The sequence below is a fragment of the Carassius gibelio genome, chromosome B16, assembly GCF_023724105.1.
Source record: "Carassius gibelio isolate Cgi1373 ecotype wild population from Czech Republic chromosome B16, carGib1.2-hapl.c, whole genome shotgun sequence".
Taxonomy (NCBI): domain Eukaryota; kingdom Metazoa; phylum Chordata; class Actinopteri; order Cypriniformes; family Cyprinidae; genus Carassius; species Carassius gibelio.
In genome coordinates this window covers 2,559,424-2,583,981 of record NC_068411.1, presented here as the reverse complement: position 1 = coordinate 2,583,981, position 24,558 = coordinate 2,559,424, and positions in this window count along the sequence as shown.

The window sequence follows — 24,558 nt, the reverse complement described above, 5'->3', positions numbered from 1 at the left end:
GTCTTATGAAATGAAATGTTTTTTGCAATGCTGTAAGACAGTTTTTAATGTGTTAGAAGTTATTTGCACAAAAACTAATGTTAGGACTTCAATGATCAAGATTGTCAGTTTACAGCTTTCTGAGTCCAGTAATGCTGAAATAGTGTTTCTGTTGAAATGAAGTGAAATCAAGCCCAAGTCTGCTCAAAAGCTTTTCTCTCTATTAGATAAAGCTGTTTCATTCAGTATTCAGTGCAAATCTTGCCAAACTGAAACAAGCTTATGCCTTATGAAGTACAATGTTTTCTGCAATGCTGTAAGACAGTTTTTAATGTGTTAGAAGTTATATGCACAAAAACTAATGTTAGGACTTCAATGATCAAGATTGTCAGTTTACAGCTTTCTGAGTCCAGTAATGCTGAAATAGTGTTTCTGTTCAAATGAAGTAAAATCAAGCCCAAATCTGCTCAAAAGCTTTTCTCTCTATTAGAGAAAGCTGTTTCATTCAGTATTCAGTGCAAATCTTGCCAAACTGAAACATGCTTATGTCTTATGAAATAAAATGTTTTCTGCAATGCTGTAAGACAGTTTTTAATGTGTTAGAAGTTATATACACAAAAACTAATGTTAGGACTGCAATGATCAAGATTGTCAGTTTACAGCTTTCTGAGTCCAGTAATGTTGAAATAGTGTTTCTGTTCAAATGAAGTGAAATCAAGCCCAAATCTGCTCAAAAGCTTTTCTCTCTATTAGATAAAGCTGTTTCATTCAGTATTCAGTGCAAATCTTGCCAAACTGAAACAAGCTTATGTCTTATGAAGTACAATGTTTTCTGCAATGCTGTAAGACAGTTTTTAATGTGTTAGAAGTTATATGCACAAAAACTTATGTTAGGACTTCAATGATCAAGATTGTCAGTTTACAGCTTTCTGAGTCCAGTAATGCTGAAATAGTGTTTCTGTTGAAATGAAGTGAAATGAAGACCAAATCTGCTCAAAAGCTTTTCTCTCTATTAGATAAAGCTGTTTCATTCAGTATTCAGTGCAAATCTTGCCAAACTGAAACAAGCTTATGTCTTATGAAGTACAATGTTTTCTGCAATGATGTAAGACAGTTTTTAATGTGTTAGAAGTTATATGCACAAAAACTAATGTTAGGACTTCAATGATCAAGATTGTCAGTTTACAGCTTTCTGAGTCCAGTAATGCTGAAATAGTGTTTCTGTTGAAATGAAGTGAAATCAAGCCCAAATCTGCTCAAAAGCTTTTCTCTCTATTAGATAAAGCTGTTTCATTCAGTATTCAGTGCAAATCTTGCCAAACTGAAACAAGCTTATGTCTTATGAAGTACAATGTTTTCTGCAATGCTGTAAGACAGTTTTTAATGTGTTAGAAGTTATATGCACAAAAACTAATGTTAGGACTTCAATGATCAAGATTGTCAGTTTACAGCTTTCTGAGTCCAGTAATGCTGAAATAGTGTTTCTGTTGAAATGAAGTGAAATCAAGCCCAAATCTGCTCAAAAGCTTTTCTCTCTATTAGATAAAGCTGTTTCATTCAGTATTCAGTGCAAATCTTGCCAAACTGAAACAAGCTTATGTCTTATGAAGTACAATGTTTTCTGCAATGCTGTAAGACAGTTTTTAATGTGTTAGAAGTTATATGCACAAAAACTAATGTTAGGACTTCAATGATCAAGATTGTCAGTTTACAGCTTTCTGAGTCCAGTAATGCTGAAATAGTGTTTCTGTTGAAATGAAGTGAAATCAAGCCCAAATCTGCTCAAAAGCTTTTCTCTCTATTAGATAAAGCTGTTTCATTCAGTATTCAGTGCAAATCTTGCCAAACTGAAACAAGCTTATGTCTTATGAAGTACAATGTTTTCTGCAATGCTGTAAGACAGTTTTTAATGTGTTAGAAGTTATATGCACAAAAACTTATGTTAGGACTTCAATGATCAAGATTGTCAGTTTACAGCTTTCTGAGTCCAGTAATGCTGAAATAGTGTTTCTGTTGAAATGAAGTGAAATCAAGCCCAAATCTGCTCAAAAGCTTTTCTCTCTATTAGATAAAGCTGTTTCATTCAGTATTCAGTGCAAATCTTGCCAAACTGAAACAAGCTTATGCCTTATGAAGTACAATGTTTTCTGCAATGCTGTAAGACAGTTTTTAATGTGTTAGAAGTTATATGCACAAAAACTTATGTTAGGACTTCAATGATCAAGATTGTCAGTTTACAGCTTTCTGAGTCCAGTAATGCTGAAATAGTGTTTCTGTTCAAATGAAGTGAAATCAAGCCCAAATCTGCTCAAAAGCTTTTCTCTCTAATAGAGAATGCGGTTTCATTGAGTATTCAGTGCAAATCTTGCCAAACTGAAACAAGCTTATGTCTTATGAAATGAAATGTTTTTTGCAATGCTGTAAGACAGTTTTTAATGTGTTAGAAGTTATATGCACAAAAACTAATGTTAGGACTGCAATGATCAAGATTGTCAGTTTACAGCTTTCTGAGTCCAGTAATGCTGAAATAGTGTTTCTGTTGAAATGAAGTGAAATCAAGCCCAAATCTGCTCAAAAGCTTTTCTCTCTATTAGAGAAAGCTGTTTCATTCAATATTCAGTGCAAATCTTGCCAAACTGAAACAAGCTTATGTCTTATGAAGTACAATGTTTTCTGCAATGCTGTAAGACAGTTTTTAATGTGTTAGAAGTTATATGCACAAAATCTTATGTTAGGACTTCAATGATCAAGATTGTCAGTTTACAGCTTTCTGAGTCCAGTAATGCTGAAATAGTGTTTCTGTTGAAATGAAGTGTAATCAAGCCCAAATCTGCTCAAAAGCTTTTCTCTCTATTAGATAAAGCTGTTTCATTCAGTATTCAGTGCAAATCTTGCCAAACTGAAACAAGCTTATGTCTTATGAAGTACAATGTTTTCTGCAATGCTGTAAGACAGTTTTTAATGTGTTAGAAGTTATATGCACAAAAACTTATGTTAGGACTTCAATGATCAAGATTGTCAGTTTACAGCTTTCTGAGTCCAGTAATGCTGAAATAGTGTTTCTGTTGAAATGAAGTGAAATCAAGCCCAAATCTGCTCAAAAGCTTTTCTCTCTATTAGATAAAGCTGTTTCATTCAGTATTCAGTGCAAATCTTGCCAAACTGAAACAAGCTTATGTCTTATGAAGTACAATGTTTTCTGCAATGCTGTAAGACAGCTTTTAATGTGTTAGAAGTTATATGCACAAAAACTTATGTTAGGACTTCAATGATCAAGATTGTCAGTTTACAGCTTTCTGAGTCCAGTAATGCTGAAATAGTGTTTCTGTTGAAATGAAGTGAAATCAAGCCCAAATCTGCTCAAAAGCTTTTCTCTCTATTAGATAAAGCTGTTTCATTCAGTATTCAGTGCAAATCTTGCCAAACTGAAACAAGCTTATGCCTTATGAAGTACAATGTTTTCTGCAATGCTGTAAGACAGTTTTTAATGTGTTAGAAGTTATATGCACAAAAACTAATGTTAGGACTTCAATGATCAAGATTGTCAGTTTACAGCTTTCTGAGTCCAGTAATGCTGAAATAGTGTTTCTGTTCAAATGAAGTGAAATCAAGCCCAAATCTGCTCAAAAGCTTTTCTCTCTATTAGAGAAAGCTGTTTCATTCAGTATTCAGTGCAAATCTTGCCAAACTGAAACATGCTTATGTCTTATGAAATAAAATGTTTTCTGCAATGCTGTAAGACAGTTTTTAATGTGTTAGAAGTTATATACACAAAAACTAATGTTAGGACTGCAATGATCAAGATTGTCAGTTTACAGCTTTCTGAGTCCAGTAATGTTGAAATAGTGTTTCTGTTCAAATGAAGTGAAATCAAGCCCAAATCTGCTCAAAAGCTTTTCTCTCTATTAGAGAAAGCTGTTTCATTCAGTATTCAGTGCAAATCTTGCCAAACTGAAACATGCTTATGTCTTATGAAATAAAATGTTTTCTGCAATGCTGTAAGACAGTTTTTAATGTGTTAGAAGTTATATACACAAAAACTAATGTTAGGACTGCAATGATCAAGATTGTCAGTTTACAGCTTTCTGAGTCCAGTAATGTTGAAATAGTGTTTCTGTTCAAATGAAGTGAAATCAAGCCCAAATCTGCTCAAAAGCTTTTCTCTCTATTAGATAAAGCTGTTTCATTCAGTATTCAGTGCAAATCTTGCCAAACTGAAACAAGCTTATGTCTTATGAAGTACAATGTTTTCTGCAATGCTGTTAGACAGTTTTTAATGTGTTAGAAGTTATATGCACAAAAACTTATGTTAGGACTTCAATGATCAAGATTGTCAGTTTACAGCTTTCTGAGTCCAGTAATGCTGAAATAGTGTTTCTGTTGAAATGAAGTGAAATCAAGCCCAAATCTGCTCAAAAGCTTTTCTCTCTATTAGATAAAGCTGTTTCATTCAGTATTCAGTGCAAATCTTGCCAAACTGAAACAAGCTTATGTCTTATGAAGTACAATGTTTTCTGCAATGCTGTAAGACAGTTTTTAATGTGTTAGAAGTTATATGCACAAAAACTAATGTTAGGACTTCAATGATCAAGATTGTCAGTTTACAGCTTTCTGAGTCCAGTAATGCTGAAATAGTGTTTCTGTTGAAATGAAGTGAAATCAAGCCCAAATCTGCTCAAAAGCTTTTCTCTCTATTAGATAAAGCTGTTTCATTCAGTATTCAGTGCAAATCTTGCCAAACTGAAACAAGCTTATGTCTTATGAAGTACAATGTTTTCTGCAATGCTGTAAGACAGTTTTTAATGTGTTAGAAGTTATATGCACAAAAACTTATGTTAGGACTTCAATGATCAAGATTGTCAGTTTACAGCTTTCTGAGTCCAGTAATGCTGAAATAGTGTTTCTGTTGAAATGAAGTGAAATCAAGCCCAAATCTGCTCAAAAGCTTTTCTCTCTATTAGATAAAGCTGTTTCATTCAGTATTCAGTGCAAATCTTGCCAAACTGAAACAAGCTTATGTCTTATGAAGTACAATGTTTTCTGCAATGCTGTAAGACAGTTTTTAATGTGTTAGAAGTTATATGCACAAAAACTAATGTTAGGACTTCAATGATCAAGATTGTCAGTTTACAGCTTTCTGAGTCCAGTAATGCTGAAATAGTGTTTCTGTTGAAATGAAGTGAAATCAAGCCCAAATCTGCTCAAAAGCTTTTCTCTCTATTAGATAAAGCTGTTTCATTCAGTATTCAGTGCAAATCTTGCCAAACTGAAACAAGCTTATGCCTTATGAAGTACAATGTTTTCTGCAATGCTGTAAGACAGTTTTTAATGTGTTAGAAGTTATATGCACAAAAACTTATGTTAGGACTTCAATGATCAAGATTGTCAGTTTACAGCTTTCTGAGTCCAGTAATGCTGAAATAGTGTTTCTGTTCAAATGAAGTGAAATCAAGCCCAAATCTGCTCAAAAGCTTTTCTCTCTAATAGAGAATGCGGTTTCATTGAGTATTCAGTGCAAATCTTGCCAAACTGAAACAAGCTTATGTCTTATGAAATGAAATGTTTTTTGCAATGCTGTAAGACAGTTTTTAATGTGTTAGAAGTTATATGCACAAAAACTAATGTTAGGACTTCAATGATCAAGATTGTCAGTTTACAGCTTTCTGAGTCCAGTAATGCTGAAATAGTGTTTCTGTTGAAATGAAGTAAAATCAAGCCCAAATCTGCTCAAAAGCTTTTCTCTCTATTAGATAAAGCTGTTTCATTCAGTATTCAGTGCAAATCTTGCCAAACTGAAACAAGCTTATGTCTTATGAAGTACAATGTTTTCTGCAATGCTGTAAGACAGTTTTTAATGTGTTAGAAGTTATATGCACAAAAACTAATGTTAGGACTTCAATGATCAAGATTGTCAGTTTACAGCTTTCTGAGTCCAGTAATGCTGAAATAGTGTTTCTGTTGAAATGAAGTGAAATCAAGCCCAAATCTGCTCAAAAGCTTTTCTCTCTATTAGATAAAGCTGTTTCATTCAGTATTCAGTGCAAATCTTGCCAAACTGAAACAAGCTTATGTCTTATGAAGTACAATGTTTTCTGCAATGCTGTAAGACAGCTTTTAATGTGTTAGAAGTTATATGCACAAAAACTTATGTTAGGACTTCAATGATCAAGATTGTCAGTTTACAGCTTTCTGAGTCCAGTAATGCTGAAATAGTGTTTCTGTTGAAATGAAGTGAAATCAAGCCCAAATCTGCTCAAAAGCTTTTCTCTCTATTAGATAAAGCTGTTTCATTCAGTATTCAGTGCAAATCTTGCCAAACTGAAACAAGCTTATGCCTTATGAAGTACAATGTTTTCTGCAATGCTGTAAGACAGTTTTTAATGTGTTAGAAGTTATATGCACAAAAACTAATGTTAGGACTTCAATGATCAAGATTGTCAGTTTACAGCTTTCTGAGTCCAGTAATGCTGAAATAGTGTTTCTGTTCAAATGAAGTGAAATCAAGCCCAAATCTGCTCAAAAGCTTTTCTCTCTATTAGAGAAAGCTGTTTCATTCAGTATTCAGTGCAAATCTTGCCAAACTGAAACATGCTTATGTCTTATGAAATAAAATGTTTTCTGCAATGCTGTAAGACAGTTTTTAATGTGTTAGAAGTTATATACACAAAAACTAATGTTAGGACTGCAATGATCAAGATTGTCAGTTTACAGCTTTCTGAGTCCAGTAATGTTGAAATAGTGTTTCTGTTCAAATGAAGTGAAATCAAGCCCAAATCTGCTCAAAAGCTTTTCTCTCTATTAGAGAAAGCTGTTTCATTCAGTATTCAGTGCAAATCTTGCCAAACTGAAACATGCTTATGTCTTATGAAATAAAATGTTTTCTGCAATGCTGTAAGACAGTTTTTAATGTGTTAGAAGTTATATACACAAAAACTAATGTTAGGACTGCAATGATCAAGATTGTCAGTTTACAGCTTTCTGAGTCCAGTAATGTTGAAATAGTGTTTCTGTTCAAATGAAGTGAAATCAAGCCCAAATCTGCTCAAAAGCTTTTCTCTCTATTAGATAAAGCTGTTTCATTCAGTATTCAGTGCAAATCTTGCCAAACTGAAACAAGCTTATGTCTTATGAAGTACAATGTTTTCTGCAATGCTGTTAGACAGTTTTTAATGTGTTAGAAGTTATATGCACAAAAACTTATGTTAGGACTTCAATGATCAAGATTGTCAGTTTACAGCTTTCTGAGTCCAGTAATGCTGAAATAGTGTTTCTGTTGAAATGAAGTGAAATCAAGCCCAAATCTGCTCAAAAGCTTTTCTCTCTATTAGATAAAGCTGTTTCATTCAGTATTCAGTGCAAATCTTGCCAAACTGAAACAAGCTTATGTCTTATGAAGTACAATGTTTTCTGCAATGCTGTAAGACAGTTTTTAATGTGTTAGAAGTTATATGCACAAAAACTAATGTTAGGACTTCAATGATCAAGATTGTCAGTTTACAGCTTTCTGAGTCCAGTAATGCTGAAATAGTGTTTCTGTTGAAATGAAGTGAAATCAAGCCCAAATCTGCTCAAAAGCTTTTCTCTCTATTAGATAAAGCTGTTTCATTCAGTATTCAGTGCAAATCTTGCCAAACTGAAACAAGCTTATGTCTTATGAAGTACAATGTTTTCTGCAATGCTGTAAGACAGTTTTTAATGTGTTAGAAGTTATATGCACAAAAACTTATGTTAGGACTTCAATGATCAAGATTGTCAGTTTACAGCTTTCTGAGTCCAGTAATGCTGAAATAGTGTTTCTGTTGAAATGAAGTGAAATCAAGCCCAAATCTGCTCAAAAGCTTTTCTCTCTATTAGATAAAGCTGTTTCATTCAGTATTCAGTGCAAATCTTGCCAAACTGAAACAAGCTTATGTCTTATGAAGTACAATGTTTTCTGCAATGCTGTAAGACAGTTTTTAATGTGTTAGAAGTTATATGCACAAAAACTTATGTTAGGACTTCAATGATCAAGATTGTCAGTTTACAGCTTTCTGAGTCCAGTAATGCTGAAATAGTGTTTCTGTTGAAATGAAGTGAAATCAAGCCCAAATCTGCTCAAAAGCTTTTCTCTCTATTAGATAAAGCTGTTTCATTCAGTATTCAGTGCAAATCTTGCCAAACTGAAACAAGCTTATGCCTTATGAAGTACAATGTTTTCTGCAATGCTGTAAGACAGTTTTTAATGTGTTAGAAGTTATATGCACAAAAACTTATGTTAGGACTTCAATGATCAAGATTGTCAGTTTACAGCTTTCTGAGTCCAGTAATGCTGAAATAGTGTTTCTGTTCAAATGAAGTGAAATCAAGCCCAAATCTGCTCAAAAGCTTTTCTCTCTAATAGAGAATGCGGTTTCATTGAGTATTCAGTGCAAATCTTGCCAAACTGAAACAAGCTTATGTCTTATGAAATGAAATGTTTTTTGCAATGCTGTAAGACAGTTTTTAATGTGTTAGAAGTTATATGCACAAAAACTAATGTTAGGACTTCAATGATCAAGATTGTCAGTTTACAGCTTTCTGAGTCCAGTAATGCTGAAATAGTGTTTCTGTTGAAATGAAGTAAAATCAAGCCCAAATCTGCTCAAAAGCTTTTCTCTCTATTAGATAAAGCTGTTTCATTCAGTATTCAGTGCAAATCTTGCCAAACTGAAACAAGCTTATGTCTTATGAAGTACAATGTTTTCTGCAATGCTGTAAGACAGTTTTTAATGTGTTAGAAGTTATATGCACAAAAACTAATGTTAGGACTTCAATGATCAGGATTGTCAGTTTACAGCTTTCTGAGTCCAGTAATGCTGAAATAGTGTTTCTGTTGAAATGAAGTGAAATCAAGCCCAAATCTGCTCAAAAGCTTTTCTCTCTATTAGATAAAGCTGTTTCATTCAGTATTCAGTGCAAATCTTGCCAAACTGAAACAAGCTTATGTCTTATGAAGTACAATGTTTTCTGCAATGCTGTAAGACAGCTTTTAATGTGTTAGAAGTTATATGCACAAAAACTTATGTTAGGACTTCAATGATCAAGATTGTCAGTTTACAGCTTTCTGAGTCCAGTAATGCTGAAATAGTGTTTCTGTTGAAATGAAGTGAAATCAAGCCCAAATCTGCTCAAAAGCTTTTCTCTCTATTAGATAAAGCTGTTTCATTCAGTATTCAGTGCAAATCTTGCCAAACTGAAACAAGCTTATGCCTTATGAAGTACAATGTTTTCTGCAATGCTGTAAGACAGTTTTTAATGTGTTAGAAGTTATATGCACAAAAACTAATGTTAGGACTTCAATGATCAAGATTGTCAGTTTACAGCTTTCTGAGTCCAGTAATGCTGAAATAGTGTTTCTGTTCAAATGAAGTGAAATCAAGCCCAAATCTGCTCAAAAGCTTTTCTCTCTATTAGAGAAAGCTGTTTCATTCAGTATTCAGTGCAAATCTTGCCAAACTGAAACATGCTTATGTCTTATGAAATAAAATGTTTTCTGCAATGCTGTAAGACAGTTTTTAATGTGTTAGAAGTTATATACACAAAAACTAATGTTAGGACTGCAATGATCAAGATTGTCAGTTTACAGCTTTCTGAGTCCAGTAATGTTGAAATAGTGTTTCTGTTCAAATGAAGTGAAATCAAGCCCAAATCTGCTCAAAAGCTTTTCTCTCTATTAGAGAAAGCTGTTTCATTCAGTATTCAGTGCAAATCTTGCCAAACTGAAACATGCTTATGTCTTATGAAATAAAATGTTTTCTGCAATGCTGTAAGACAGTTTTTAATGTGTTAGAAGTTATATACACAAAAACTAATGTTAGGACTGCAATGATCAAGATTGTCAGTTTACAGCTTTCTGAGTCCAGTAATGTTGAAATAGTGTTTCTGTTCAAATGAAGTGAAATCAAGCCCAAATCTGCTCAAAAGCTTTTCTCTCTATTAGATAAAGCTGTTTCATTCAGTATTCAGTGCAAATCTTGCCAAACTGAAACAAGCTTATGTCTTATGAAGTACAATGTTTTCTGCAATGCTGTTAGACAGTTTTTAATGTGTTAGAAGTTATATGCACAAAAACTTATGTTAGGACTTCAATGATCAAGATTGTCAGTTTACAGCTTTCTGAGTCCAGTAATGCTGAAATAGTGTTTCTGTTGAAATGAAGTGAAATCAAGCCCAAATCTGCTCAAAAGCTTTTCTCTCTATTAGATAAAGCTGTTTCATTCAGTATTCAGTGCAAATCTTGCCAAACTGAAACAAGCTTATGTCTTATGAAGTACAATGTTTTCTGCAATGCTGTAAGACAGTTTTTAATGTGTTAGAAGTTATATGCACAAAAACTAATGTTAGGACTTCAATGATCAAGATTGTCAGTTTACAGCTTTCTGAGTCCAGTAATGCTGAAATAGTGTTTCTGTTGAAATGAAGTGAAATCAAGCCCAAATCTGCTCAAAAGCTTTTCTCTCTATTAGATAAAGCTGTTTCATTCAGTATTCAGTGCAAATCTTGCCAAACTGAAACAAGCTTATGTCTTATGAAGTACAATGTTTTCTGCAATGCTGTAAGACAGTTTTTAATGTGTTAGAAGTTATATGCACAAAAACTTATGTTAGGACTTCAATGATCAAGATTGTCAGTTTACAGCTTTCTGAGTCCAGTAATGCTGAAATAGTGTTTCTGTTGAAATGAAGTGAAATCAAGCCCAAATCTGCTCAAAAGCTTTTCTCTCTATTAGATAAAGCTGTTTCATTCAGTATTCAGTGCAAATCTTGCCAAACTGAAACAAGCTTATGTCTTATGAAGTACAATGTTTTCTGCAATGCTGTAAGACAGTTTTTAATGTGTTAGAAGTTATATGCACAAAAACTAATGTTAGGACTTCAATGATCAAGATTGTCAGTTTACAGCTTTCTGAGTCCAGTAATGCTGAAATAGTGTTTCTGTTGAAATGAAGTGAAATCAAGCCCAAATCTGCTCAAAAGCTTTTCTCTCTATTAGATAAAGCTGTTTCATTCAGTATTCAGTGCAAATCTTGCCAAACTGAAACTAGCTTATGCCTTATGAAGTACAATGTTTTCTGCAATGCTGTAAGACAGTTTTTAATGTGTTAGAAGTTATATGCACAAAAACTTATGTTAGGACTTCAATGATCAAGATTGTCAGTTTACAGCTTTCTGAGTCCAGTAATGCTGAAATAGTGTTTCTGTTCAAATGAAGTGAAATCAAGCCCAAATCTGCTCAAAAGCTTTTCTCTCTAATAGAGAATGCGGTTTCATTGAGTATTCAGTGCAAATCTTGCCAAACTGAAACAAGCTTATGTCTTATGAAATGAAATGTTTTTTGCAATGCTGTAAGACAGTTTTTAATGTGTTAGAAGTTATATGCACAAAAACTAATGTTAGGACTTCAATGATCAAGATTGTCAGTTTACAGCTTTCTGAGTCCAGTAATGCTGAAATAGTGTTTCTGTTGAAATGAAGTGAAATCAAGCCCAAATCTGCTCAAAAGCTTTTCTCTCTATTAGATAAAGCTGTTTCATTCAGTATTCAGTGCAAATCTTGCCAAACTGAAACAAGCTTATGTCTTATGAAGTACAATGTTTTCTGCAATGCTGTAAGACAGTTTTTAATGTGTTAGAAGTTATATGCACAAAATCTTATGTTAGGACTTCAATGATCAAGATTGTCAGTTTACAGCTTTCTGAGTCCAGTAATGCTGAAATAGTGTTTCTGTTGAAATGAAGTGAAATCAAGCCCAAATCTGCTCAAAAGCTTTTCTCTCTATTAGATAAAGCTGTTTCATTCAGTATTCAGTGCAAATCTTGCCAAACTGAAACAAGCTTATGTCTTATGAAGTACAATGTTTTCTGCAATGCTGTAAGACAGTTTTTAATGTGTTAGAAGTTATATGCACAAAAACTTATGTTAGGACTTCAATGATCAAGATTGTCAGTTTACAGCTTTCTGAGTCCAGTAATGCTGAAATAGTGTTTCTGTTGAAATGAAGTGAAATCAAGCCCAAATCTGCTCAAAAGCTTTTCTCTCTATTAGATAAAGCTGTTTCATTCAGTATTCAGTGCAAATCTTGCCAAACTGAAACAAGCTTATGTCTTATGAAGTACAATGTTTTCTGCAATGCTGTAAGACAGTTTTTAATGTGTTAGAAGTTATATGCACAAAAACTTATGTTAGGACTTCAATGATCAAGATTGTCAGTTTACAGCTTTCTGAGTCCAGTAATGCTGAAATAGTGTTTCTGTTGAAATGAAGTGAAATCAAGCCCAAATCTGCTCAAAAGCTTTTCTCTCTATTAGATAAAGCTGTTTCATTCAGTATTCAGTGCAAATCTTGCCAAACTGAAACAAGCTTATGTCTTATGAAGTACAATGTTTTCTGCAATGCTGTAAGACAGTTTTTAATGTGTTAGAAGTTATATGCACAAAAACTAATGTTAGGACTTCAATGATCAAGATTGTCAGTTTACAGCTTTCTGAGTCCAGTAATGCTGAAATAGTGTTTCTGTTGAAATGAAGTGAAATCAAGCCCAAATCTGCTCAAAAGCTTTTCTCTCTATTAGATAAAGCTGTTTCATTCAGTATTCAGTGCAAATCTTGCCAAACTGAAACAAGCTTATGTCTTATGAAGTACAATGTTTTCTGCAATGCTGTAAGACAGTTTTTAATGTGTTAGAAGTTATATGCACAAAATCTTATGTTAGGACTTCAATGATCAAGATTGTCAGTTTACAGCTTTCTGAGTCCAGTAATGCTGAAATAGTGTTTCTGTTGAAATGAAGTGAAATCAAGCCCAAATCTGCTCAAAAGCTTTTCTCTCTATTAGATAAAGCTGTTTCATTCAGTATTCAGTGCAAATCTTGCCAAACTGAAACAAGCTTATGTCTTATGAAGTACAATGTTTTCTGCAATGCTGTAAGACAGTTTTTAATGTGTTAGAAGTTATATGCACAAAAACTAATGTTAGGACTTCAATGATCAAGATTGTCAGTTTACAGCTTTCTGAGTCCAGTAATGCTGAAATAGTGTTTCTGTTGAAATGAAGTGAAATCAAGCCCAAATCTGCTCAAAAGCTTTTCTCTCTATTAGATAAAGCTGTTTCATTCAGTATTCAGTGCAAATCTTGCCAAACTGAAACAAGCTTATGTCTCATGAAGTACAATGTTTTCTGCAATGCTGTAAGACAGTTTTTAATGTGTTAGAAGTTATATGCACAAAATCTTATGTTAGGACTTCAATGATCAAGATTGTCAGTTTACAGCTTTCTGAGTCCAGTAATGCTGAAATAGTGTTTCTGTTGAAATGAAGTGAAATCAAGCCCAAATCTGCTCAAAAGCTTTTCTCTCTATTAGATAAAGCTGTTTCATTCAGTATTCAGTGCAAATCTTGCCAAACTGAAACAAGCTTATGTCTTATGAAGTACAATGTTTTCTGCAATGCTGTAAGACAGTTTTTAATGTGTTAGAAGTTATATGCACAAAAACTAATGTTAGGACTTCAATGATCAAGATTGTCAGTTTACAGCTTTCTGAGTCCAGTAATGCTGAAATAGTGTTTCTGTTGAAATGAAGTGAAATCAAGCCCAAATCTGCTCAAAAGCTTTTCTCTCTATTAGATAAAGCTGTTTCATTCAGTATTCAGTGCAAATCTTGCCAAACTGAAACAAGCTTATGTCTTATGAAATGAAATGTTTTTTGCAATGCTGTAAGACAGTTTTTAATGTGTTAGAAGTTATATGCACAAAAACTAATGTTAGGACTGCAATGATCAAGATTGTCAGTTTACAGCTTTCTGAGTCCAGTAATGCTGAAATAGTGTTTCTGTTGAAATGAAGTGAAATCAAGCCCAAATCTGCTCAAAAGCTTTTCTCTCTATTAGAGAAAGCTGTTTCATTCAATATTCAGTGCAAATCTTGCCAAACTGAAACAAGCTTATGTCTTATGAAGTACAATGTTTTCTGCAATGCTGTAAGACAGTTTTTAATGTGTTAGAAGTTATATGCACAAAATCTTATGTTAGGACTTCAATGATCAAGATTGTCAGTTTACAGCTTTCTGAGTCCAGTAATGCTGAAATAGTGTTTCTGTTGAAATGAAGTGAAATCAAGCCCAAATCTGCTCAAAAGCTTTTCTCTCTATTAGATAAAGCTGTTTCATTCAGTATTCAGTGCAAATCTTGCCAAACTGAAACAAGCTTATGTCTTATGAAGTACAATGTTTTCTGCAATGCTGTAAGACAGTTTTTAATGTGTTAGAAGTTATATGCACAAAAACTTATGTTAGGACTTCAATGATCAAGATTGTCAGTTTACAGCTTTCTGAGTCCAGTAATGCTGAAATAGTGTTTCTGTTGAAATGAAGTGAAATCAAGCCCAAATCTGCTCAAAAGCTTTTCTCTCTATTAGATAAAGCTGTTTCATTCAGTATTCAGTGCAAATCTTGCCAAACTGAAACAAGCTTATGTCTTATGAAGTACAATGTTTTCTGCAATGCTGTAAGACAGCTTTTAATGTGTTAGAAGTTATATGCACAAAAACTTATGTTAGGACTTCAATGATCAAGATTGTCAGTTTACAGCTTTCTGAGTCCAGTAATGCTGAAATAGTGTTTCTGTTGAAATGAAGTGAAATCAAGCCCAAATCTGCTCAAAAGCTTTTCTCTCTATTAGATAAAGCTGTTTCATTCAGTATTCAGTGCAAATCTTGCCAAACTGAAACAAGCTTATGCCTTATGAAGTACAATGTTTTCTGCAATGCTGTAAGACAGTTTTTAATGTGTTAGAAGTTATATGCACAAAAACTAATGTTAGGACTTCAATGATCAAGATTGTCAGTTTACAGCTTTCTGAGTCCAGTAATGCTGAAATAGTGTTTCTGTTCAAATGAAGTGAAATCAAGCCCAAATCTGCTCAAAAGCTTTTCTCTCTATTAGAGAAAGCTGTTTCATTCAGTATTCAGTGCAAATCTTGCCAAACTGAAACATGCTTATGTCTTATGAAATAAAATGTTTTCTGCAATGCTGTAAGACAGTTTTTAATGTGTTAGAAGTTATATACACAAAAACTAATGTTAGGACTGCAATGATCAAGATTGTCAGTTTACAGCTTTCTGAGTCCAGTAATGTTGAAATAGTGTTTCTGTTCAAATGAAGTGAAATCAAGCCCAAATCTGCTCAAAAGCTTTTCTCTCCATTAGAGAAAGCTGTTTCATTCAGTATTCAGTGCAAATCTTGCCAAACTGAAACATGCTTATGTCTTATGAAATAAAATGTTTTCTGCAATGCTGTAAGACAGTTTTTAATGTGTTAGAAGTTATATACACAAAAACTAATGTTAGGACTGCAATGATCAAGATTGTCAGTTTACAGCTTTCTGAGTCCAGTAATGTTGAAATAGTGTTTCTGTTCAAATGAAGTGAAATCAAGCCCAAATCTGCTCAAAAGCTTTTCTCTCTATTAGAGAAAGCTGTTTCATTCAATATTCAGTGCAAATCTTGCCAAACTGAAACAAGCGTATGCCTTATGAAGTACAATGTTTTCTGCAATGCTGTAAGACAGTTTTTAATGTGTTAGAAGTTATATGCACAAAAACTAATGTTAGGACTGCAATGATCAAGATTGTCAGTTTACAGCTTTCTGAGTCCAGTAATGTTGAAATAGTGTTTCTGTTGAAATGAAGTGAAATCAAGCCCAAATCTGCTCAAAAGCTTTTCTCTCTATTAGAGAAAGCTGTTTCATTCAATATTCAGTGCAAATCTTGCCAAACTGAAACAAGCTTATACCTTATGAAGTACAATGTTTTCTGCAATGCTGTAAGACAGTTTTTAATGTGTTAGATGTTATATGCACAAAAACTAATGTTAGGACTTCAATGATCAAGATTGTCAGTTTACAGCTTTCTGAGTCCAGTAATGCTGAAATAGTGTTTCTTTTCAAATGAAGTGAAATCAAGCCCAAATCTGCTCAAAAGCTTTTCTCTCTATTAGATAAAGCTGTTTCATTCAGTATTCAGTGCAAATCTTGCCAAACTGAAACAAGCTTATGTCTTATGAAGTACAATGTTTTCTGCAATGCTGTTAGGCAGTTTTTAATGTGTTAGAAGTTATATGCACAAAAACTTATGTTAGGACTTCAATGATCAAGATTGTCAGTTTACAGCTTTCTGAGTCCAGTAATGCTGAAATAGTGTTTCTGTTGAAATGAAGTGAAATCAAGCCCAAATCTGCTCAAAAGCTTTTCTCTCTATTAGATAAAGCTGTTTCATTCAGTATTCAGTGCAAATCTTGCCAAACTGAAACAAGCTTATGTCTTATGAAGTACAATGTTTTCTGCAATGCTGTAAGACAGTTTTTAATGTGTTAGAAGTTATATACACAAAAACTAATGTTAGGACTGCAATGATCAAGATTGTCAGTTTACAGCTTTCTGAGTCCAGTAATGTTGAAATAGTGTTTCTGTTCAAATGAAGTGAAATCAAGCCCAAATCTGCTCAAAAGCTTTTCTCTCTATTAGAGAAAGCTGTTTCATTCAATATTCAGTGCAAATCTTGCCAAACTGAAACAAGCGTATGCCTTATGAAGTACAATGTTTTCTGCAATGCTGTAAGACAGTTTTTAATGTGTTAGAAGTTATATGCACAAAAACTAATGTTAGGACTGCAATGATCAAGATTGTCAGTTTACAGCTTTCTGAGTCCAGTAATGTTGAAATAGTGTTTCTGTTGAAATGAAGTGAAATCAAGCCCAAATCTGCTCAAAAGCTTTTCTCTCTATTAGAGAAAGCTGTTTCATTCAATATTCAGTGCAAATCTTGCCAAACTGAAACAAGCTTATACCTTATGAAGTACAATGTTTTCTGCAATGCTGTAAGACAGTTTTTAATGTGTTAGATGTTATATGCACAAAAACTAATGTTAGGACTTCAATGATCAAGATTGTCAGTTTACAGCTTTCTGAGTCCAGTAATGCTGAAATAGTGTTTCTTTTCAAATGAAGTGAAATCAAGCCCAAATCTGCTCAAAAGCTTTTCTCTCTATTAGATAAAGCTGTTTCATTCAGTATTCAGTGCAAATCTTGCCAAACTGAAACAAGCTTATGTCTTATGAAGTACAATGTTTTCTGCAATGCTGTTAGGCAGTTTTTAATGTGTTAGAAGTTATATGCACAAAAACTTATGTTAGGACTTCAATGATCAAGATTGTCAGTTTACAGCTTTCTGAGTCCAGTAATGCTGAAATAGTGTTTCTGTTGAAATGAAGTGAAATCAAGCCCAAATCTGCTCAAAAGCTTTTCTCTCTATTAGATAAAGCTGTTTCATTCAGTATTCAGTGCAAATCTTGCCAAACTGAAACAAGCTTATGTCTTATGAAGTACAATGTTTTCTGCAATGCTGTAAGACAGTTTTTAATGTGTTAGAAGTTATATGCACAAAAACTAATGTTAGGACTTCAATGATCAAGATTGTCAGTTTACAGCTTTCTGAGTCCAGTAATGCTGAAATAGTGTTTCTGTTGAAATGAAGTGAAATCAAGCCCAAATCTGCTCAAAAGCTTTTCTCTCTATTAGATAAAGCTGTTTCATTCAGTATTCAGTGCAAATCTTGCCAAACTGAAACAAGCTTATGTCTTATGAAGTACAATGTTTTCTGCAATGCTGTAAGACAGTTTTTAATGTGTTAGAAGTTATATGCACAAAAACTTATGTTAGGACTTCAATGATCAAGATTGTCAGTTTACAGCTTTCTGAGTCCAGTAATGCTGAAATAGTGTTTCTGTTGAAATGAAGTAAAATCAAGCCCAAATCTGCTCAAAAGCTTTTCTCTCTATTAGATAAAGCTGTTTCATTCAGTATTCAGTGCAAATCTTGCCAAACTGAAACAAGCTTATGTCTTATGAAGTACAATGTTTTCTGCAATGCTGTAAGACAGTTTTTAATGTGTTAGAAGTTATATGCACAAAAACTAATGTTAGGACTTCAATGATCAAGATTGTCAGTTTACAGCTTTCTGAGTCCAGTAATGCTGAAATAGTGTTTCTGTTGAAATGAAGTGAAATCAAGCCCAAATCTGCTCAAAAGCTTTTCTCTCTATTAGATAAAGCTGTTTCATTCAGTATTCAGTGCAAATCTTGCCAAACTGAAACAAGCTTATGCCTTATGAAGTACAATGTTTTCTGCAATGCTGTAAGACAGTTTTTAATGTGTTAGAAGTTATATGCACAAAAACTTATGTTAGGACTTCAATGATCAAGATTGTCAGTTTACAGCTTTCTGAGTCCAGTAATGCTGAAATAGTGTTTCTGTTCAAATGAAGTGAAATCAAGCCCAAATCTGCTCAAAAGCTTTTCTCTCTAATAGAGAATGCGGTTTCATTGAGTATTCAGTGCAAATCTTGCCAAACTGAAACAAGCTTATGTCTTATGAAATGAAATGTTTTTTGCAATGCTGTAAGACAGTTTTTAATGTGTTAGAAGTTATATGCACAAAAACTAATGTTAGGACTTCAATGATCAAGATTGTCAGTTTACAGCTTTCTGAGTCCAGTAATGCTGAAATAGTGTTTCTGTTGAAATGAAGTGAAATCAAGCCCAAATCTGCTCAAAAGCTTTTCTCTCTATTAGATAAAGCTGTTTCATTCAGTATTCAGTGCAAATCTTGCCAAACTGAAACAAGCTTATGTCTTATGAAGTACAATGTTTTCTGCAATGCTGTAAGACAGTTTTTAATGTGTTAGAAGTTATATGCACAAAAACTTATGTTAGGACTTCAATGATCAAGATTGTCAGTTTACAGCTTTCTGAGTCCAGTAATGCTGAAATAGTGTTTCTGTTGAAATGAAGTAAAATCAAGCCCAAATCTGCTCAAAAGCTTTTCTCTCTATTAGATAAAGCTGTTTCATTCAGTATTCAGTGCAAATCTTGCCAAACTGAAACAAGCTTATGTCTTATGAAGTACAATGTTTTCTGCAATGCTGTAAGACAGTTTTTAATGTGTTAGAAGTTATATGCACAAAAACTAATGTTAGGACTTCAATGATCAAGATTGTCAGTTTACAGCTTTCTGAGTCTAGTAATGCTGAAATAGTGTTTCTGTTGAAATGAAGTGAAATCAAGCCCAAATCTGCTCAAAAGCTTTTCTCTCTATTAGATAAAGCTGTTTCATTCAGTATTCAGTGCAAATCTTGCCAAACTGAAACAAGCTTATGCCTTATGAAGTACAATGTTTTCTGCAATGCTGTAAGACAGTTTTTAATGTGTTAGAAGTTATATGCACAAAAACTTATGTTAGGACTTCAATGATCAAGATTGTCAGTTTACAGCTTTCTGAGTCCAGTAATGCTGAAATAGTGTTTCTGTTCAAATGAAGTGAAATCAAGCCCAAATCTGCTCAAAAGCTTTTCTCTCTAATAGAGAATGCGGTTTCATTGAGTATTCAGTGCAAATCTTGCCAAACTGAAACAAGCTTATGTCTTATGAAATGAAATGTTTTTTGCAATGCTGTAAGACAGTTTTTAATGTGTTAGAAGTTATATGCACAAAAACTAATGTTAGGACTGCAATGATCAAGATTGTCAGTTTACAGCTTTCTGAGTCCAGTAATGCTGAAATAGTGTTTCTGTTGAAATGAAGTGAAATCAAGCCCAAATCTGCTCAAAAGCTTTTCTCTCTATTAGAGAAAGCTGTTTCATTCAATATTCAGTGCAAATCTTGCCAAACTGAAACAAGCTTATGTCTTATGAAGTACAATGTTTTCTGCAATGCTGTAAGACAGTTTTTAATGTGTTAGAAGTTATATGCACAAAATCTTATGTTAGGACTTCAATGATCAAGATTGTCAGTTTACAGCTTTCTGAGTCCAGTAATGCTGAAATAGTGTTTCTGTTGAAATGAAGTGAAATCAAGCCCAAATCTGCTCAAAAGCTTTTCTCTCTATTAGATAAAGCTGTTTCATTCAGTATTCAGTGCAAATCTTGCCAAACTGAAACAAGCTTATGTCTTATGAAGTACAATGTTTTCTGCAATGCTGTAAGACAGTTTTTAATGTGTTAGAAGTTATATGCACAAAAACTTATGTTAGGACTTCAATGATCAAGATTGTCAGTTTACAGCTTTCTGAGTCCAGTAATGCTGAAATAGTGTTTCTGTTGAAATGAAGTGAAATCAAGCCCAAATCTGCTCAAAAGCTTTTCTCTCTATTAGATAAAGCTGTTTCATTCAGTATTCAGTGCAAATCTTGCCAAACTGAAACAAGCTTATGCCTTATGAAGTACAATGTTTTCTGCAATGCTGTAAGACAGTTTTTAATGTGTTAGAAGTTATATGCACAAAAACTAATGTTAGGACTTCAATGATCAAGATTGTCAGTTTACAGCTTTCTGAGTCCAGTAATGCTGAAATAGTGTTTCTGTTCAAATGAAGTGAAATCAAGCCCAAATCTGCTCAAAAGCTTTTCTCTCTATTAGAGAAAGCTGTTTCATTCAGTATTCAGTGCAAATCTTGCCAAACTGAAACATGCTTATGTCTTATGAAATAAAATGTTTTCTGCAATGCTGTAAGACAGTTTTTAATGTGTTAGAAGTTATATACACAAAAACTAATGTTAGGACTGCAATGATCAAGATTGTCAGTTTACAGCTTTCTGAGTCCAGTAATGTTGAAATAGTGTTTCTGTTCAAATGAAGTGAAATCAAGCCCAAATCTGCTCAAAAGCTTTTCTCTCTATTAGAGAAAGCTGTTTCATTCAGTATTCAGTGCAAATCTTGCCAAACTGAAACATGCTTATGTCTTATGAAATAAAATGTTTTCTGCAATGCTGTAAGACAGTTTTTAATGTGTTAGAAGTTATATACACAAAAACTAATGTTAGGACTGCAATGATCAAGATTGTCAGTTTACAGCTTTCTGAGTCCAGTAATGTTGAAATAGTGTTTCTGTTCAAATGAAGTGAAATCAAGCCCAAATCTGCTCAAAAGCTTTTCTCTCTATTAGAGAAAGCTGTTTCATTCAATATTCAGTGCAAATCTTGCCAAACTGAAACAAGCGTATGCCTTATGAAGTACAATGTTTTCTGCAATGCTGTAAGACAGTTTTTAATGTGTTAGAAGTTATATGCACAAAAACTAATGTTAGGACTGCAATGATCAAGATTGTCAGTTTACAGCTTTCTGAGTCCAGTAATGTTGAAATAGTGTTTCTGTTCAAATGAAGTGAAATCATGCCCAAATCTGCTCAAAAGCTTTTCTCTCTATTAGAGAAAGCTGTTTCATTCAATATTCAGTGCAAATCTTGCCAAACTGAAACAAGCTTATGCCTTATGAAGTACAATGTTTTCTGCAATGCTGTAAGACAGTTTTTAATGTGTTAGATGTTATATGCACAAAAACTAATGTTAGGACTTCAATGATCAAGATTGTCAGTTTACAGCTTTCTGAGTCCAGTAATGCTGAAATAGTGTTTCTGTTGAAATGAAGTGAAATCAAGCCCAAATCTGCTCAAAAGCTTTTCTCTCTATTAGATAAAGCTGTTTCATTCAGTATTCAGTGCAAATCTTGCCAAACTGAAACAAGCTTATGTCTTATGAAGTACAATGTTTTCTGCAATGCTGTTAGACAGTTTTTAATGTGTTAGAAGTTATATGCACAAAAACTTATGTTAGGACTTCAATGATCAAGATTGTCAGTTTACAGCTTTCTGAGTCCAGTAATGCTGAAATAGTGTTTCTGTTGAAATGAAGTGAAATCAAGCCCAAATCTGCTCAAAAGCTTTTCTCTCTATTAGATAAAGCTGTTTCATTCAGTATTCAGTGCAAATCTTGCCAAACTGAAACAAGCTTATGCCTTATGAAGTACAATGTTTTCTGCAATGCTGTAAGACAGTTTTTAATGTGTTAGAAGTTATATGCACAAAAACTTATGTTAGGACTTCAATGATCAAGATTGTCAGTTTACAGCTTTCTGAGTCCAGTAATGCTGAAATAGTGTTTCTGTTCAAATGAAGTGAAATCAAGCCCAAATCTGCTCAAAAGCTTTTCTCTCTAATAGAGAATGCGGTTTCATTGAGTATTCAGTGCAAATCTTGCCAAACTGAAACAAGCTTATGTCTTATGAAATGAAATGTTTTTTGCAATGCTGTAAGACAGTTTTTAATGTGTTAGAAGTTATATGCACAAAAACTAATGTTAGGACTTCAATGATCAAGATTGTCAGTTTACAGCTTTCTGAGTCCAGTAATGCTGAAATAGTGTTTCTGTTGAAATGAAGTGAAATCAAGACCAAATCTGCTCAAAAGCTTTTCTCTCTATTAGATAAAGCTGTTTCATTCAGTATTCAGTGCAAATCTTGCCAAACTGAAACAAGCTTATGTCTTATGAAGTACAATGTTTTCTGCAATGCTGTAAGACAGTTTTTAATGTGTTAGAAGTTATATGCACAAAAACTAATGTTAGGACTTCAATGATCAAGATTGTCAGTTTACAGCTTTCTGAGTCCAGTAATGCTGAAATAGTGTTTCTGTTGAAATGAAGTGAAATCAAGCCCAAATCTGCTCAAAAGCTTTTCTCTCTATTAGATAAAGCTGTTTCATTCAGTATTCAGTGCAAATCTTGCCAAACTGAAACAAGCTTATGTCTTATGAAGTACAATGTTTTCTGCAATGCTGTAAGACAGTTTTTAATGTGTTAGAAGTTATATGCACAAAAACTTATGTTAGGACTTCAATGATCAAGATTGTCAGTTTACAGCTTTCTGAGTCCAGTAATGCTGAAATAGTGTTTCTGTTGAAATGAAGTGAAATCAAGCCCAAATCTGCTCAAAAGCTTTTCTCTCTATTAGATAAAGCTGTTTCATTCAGTATTCAGTGCAAATCTTGCCAAACTGAAACAAGCTTATGTCTTATGAAGTACAATGTTTTCTGCAATGCTGTAAGACAGTTTTTAATGTGTTAGAAGTTATATGCACAAAAACTAATGTTAGGACTTCAATGATCAAGATTGTCAGTTTACAGCTTTCTGAGTCCAGTAATGCTGAAATAGTGTTTCTGTTGAAATGAAGTGAAATCAAGCCCAAATCTGCTCAAAAGCTTTTCTCTCTATTAGATAAAGCTGTTTCATTCAGTATTCAGTGCAAATCTTGCCAAACTGAAACAAGCTTATGCCTTATGAAGTACAATGTTTTCTGCAATGCTGTAAGACAGTTTTTAATGTGTTAGAAGTTATATGCACAAAAACTTATGTTAGGACTTCAATGATCAAGATTGTCAGTTTACAGCTTTCTGAGTCCAGTAATGCTGAAATAGTGTTTCTGTTCAAATGAAGTGAAATCAAGCCCAAATCTGCTCAAAAGCTTTTCTCTCTAATAGAGAATGCGGTTTCATTGAGTATTCAGTGCAAATCTTGCCAAACTGAAACAAGCTTATGTCTTATGAAATGAAATGTTTTTTGCAATGCTGTAAGACAGTTTTTAATGTGTTAGAAGTTATATGCACAAAAACTAATGTTAGGACTTCAATGATCAAGATTGTCAGTTTACAGCTTTCTGAGTCCAGTAATGCTGAAATAGTGTTTCTGTTGAAATGAAGTGATATCAAGCCCAAATCTGCTCAAAAGCTTTTCTCTCTATTAGATAAAGCTGTTTCATTCAGTATTCAGTGCAAATCTTGCCAAACTGAAACAAGCTTATGTCTTATGAAGTACAATGTTTTCTGCAATGCTGTAAGACAGTTTTTAATGTGTTAGAAGTTATATGCACAAAATCTTATGTTAGGACTTCAATGATCAAGATTGTCAGTTTACAGCTTTCTGAGTCCAGTAATGCTGAAATAGTGTTTCTGTTGAAATGAAGTGAAATCAAGCCCAAATCTGCTCAAAAGCTTTTCTCTCTATTAGATAAAGCTGTTTCATTCAGTATTCAGTGCAAATCTTGCCAAACTGAAACAAGCTTATGTCTTATGAAGTACAATGTTTTCTCCAATGCTGTAAGACAGTTTTTAATGTGTTAGAAGTTATATGCACAAAAACTAATGTTAGGACTTCAATGATCAAGATTGTCAGTTTACAGCTTTCTGAGTCCAGTAATGCTGAAATAGTGTTTCTGTTGAAATGAAGTGAAATCAAGCCCAAATCTGCTCAAAAGCTTTTCTCTCTATTAGATAAAGCTGTTTCATTCAGTATTCAGTGCAAATCTTGCCAAACTGAAACAAGCTTATGTCTTATGAAGTACAATGTTTTCTGCAATGCTGTAAGACAGTTTTTAATGTGTTAGAAGTTATATGCACAAAAACTTATGTTAGGACTTCAATGATCAAGATTGTCAGTTTACAGCTTTCTGAGTCCAGTAATGCTGAAATAGTGTTTCTGTTGAAATGAAGTGAAATCAAGCCCAAATCTGCTCAAAAGCTTTTCTCTCTATTAGATAAAGCTGTTTCATTCAGTATTCAGTGCAAATCTTGCCAAACTGAAACAAGCTTATGTCTTATGAAGTACAATGTTTTCTGCAATGCTGTAAGACAGTTTTTAATGTGTTAGAAGTTATATGCACAAAAACTAATGTTAGGACTTCAATGATCAA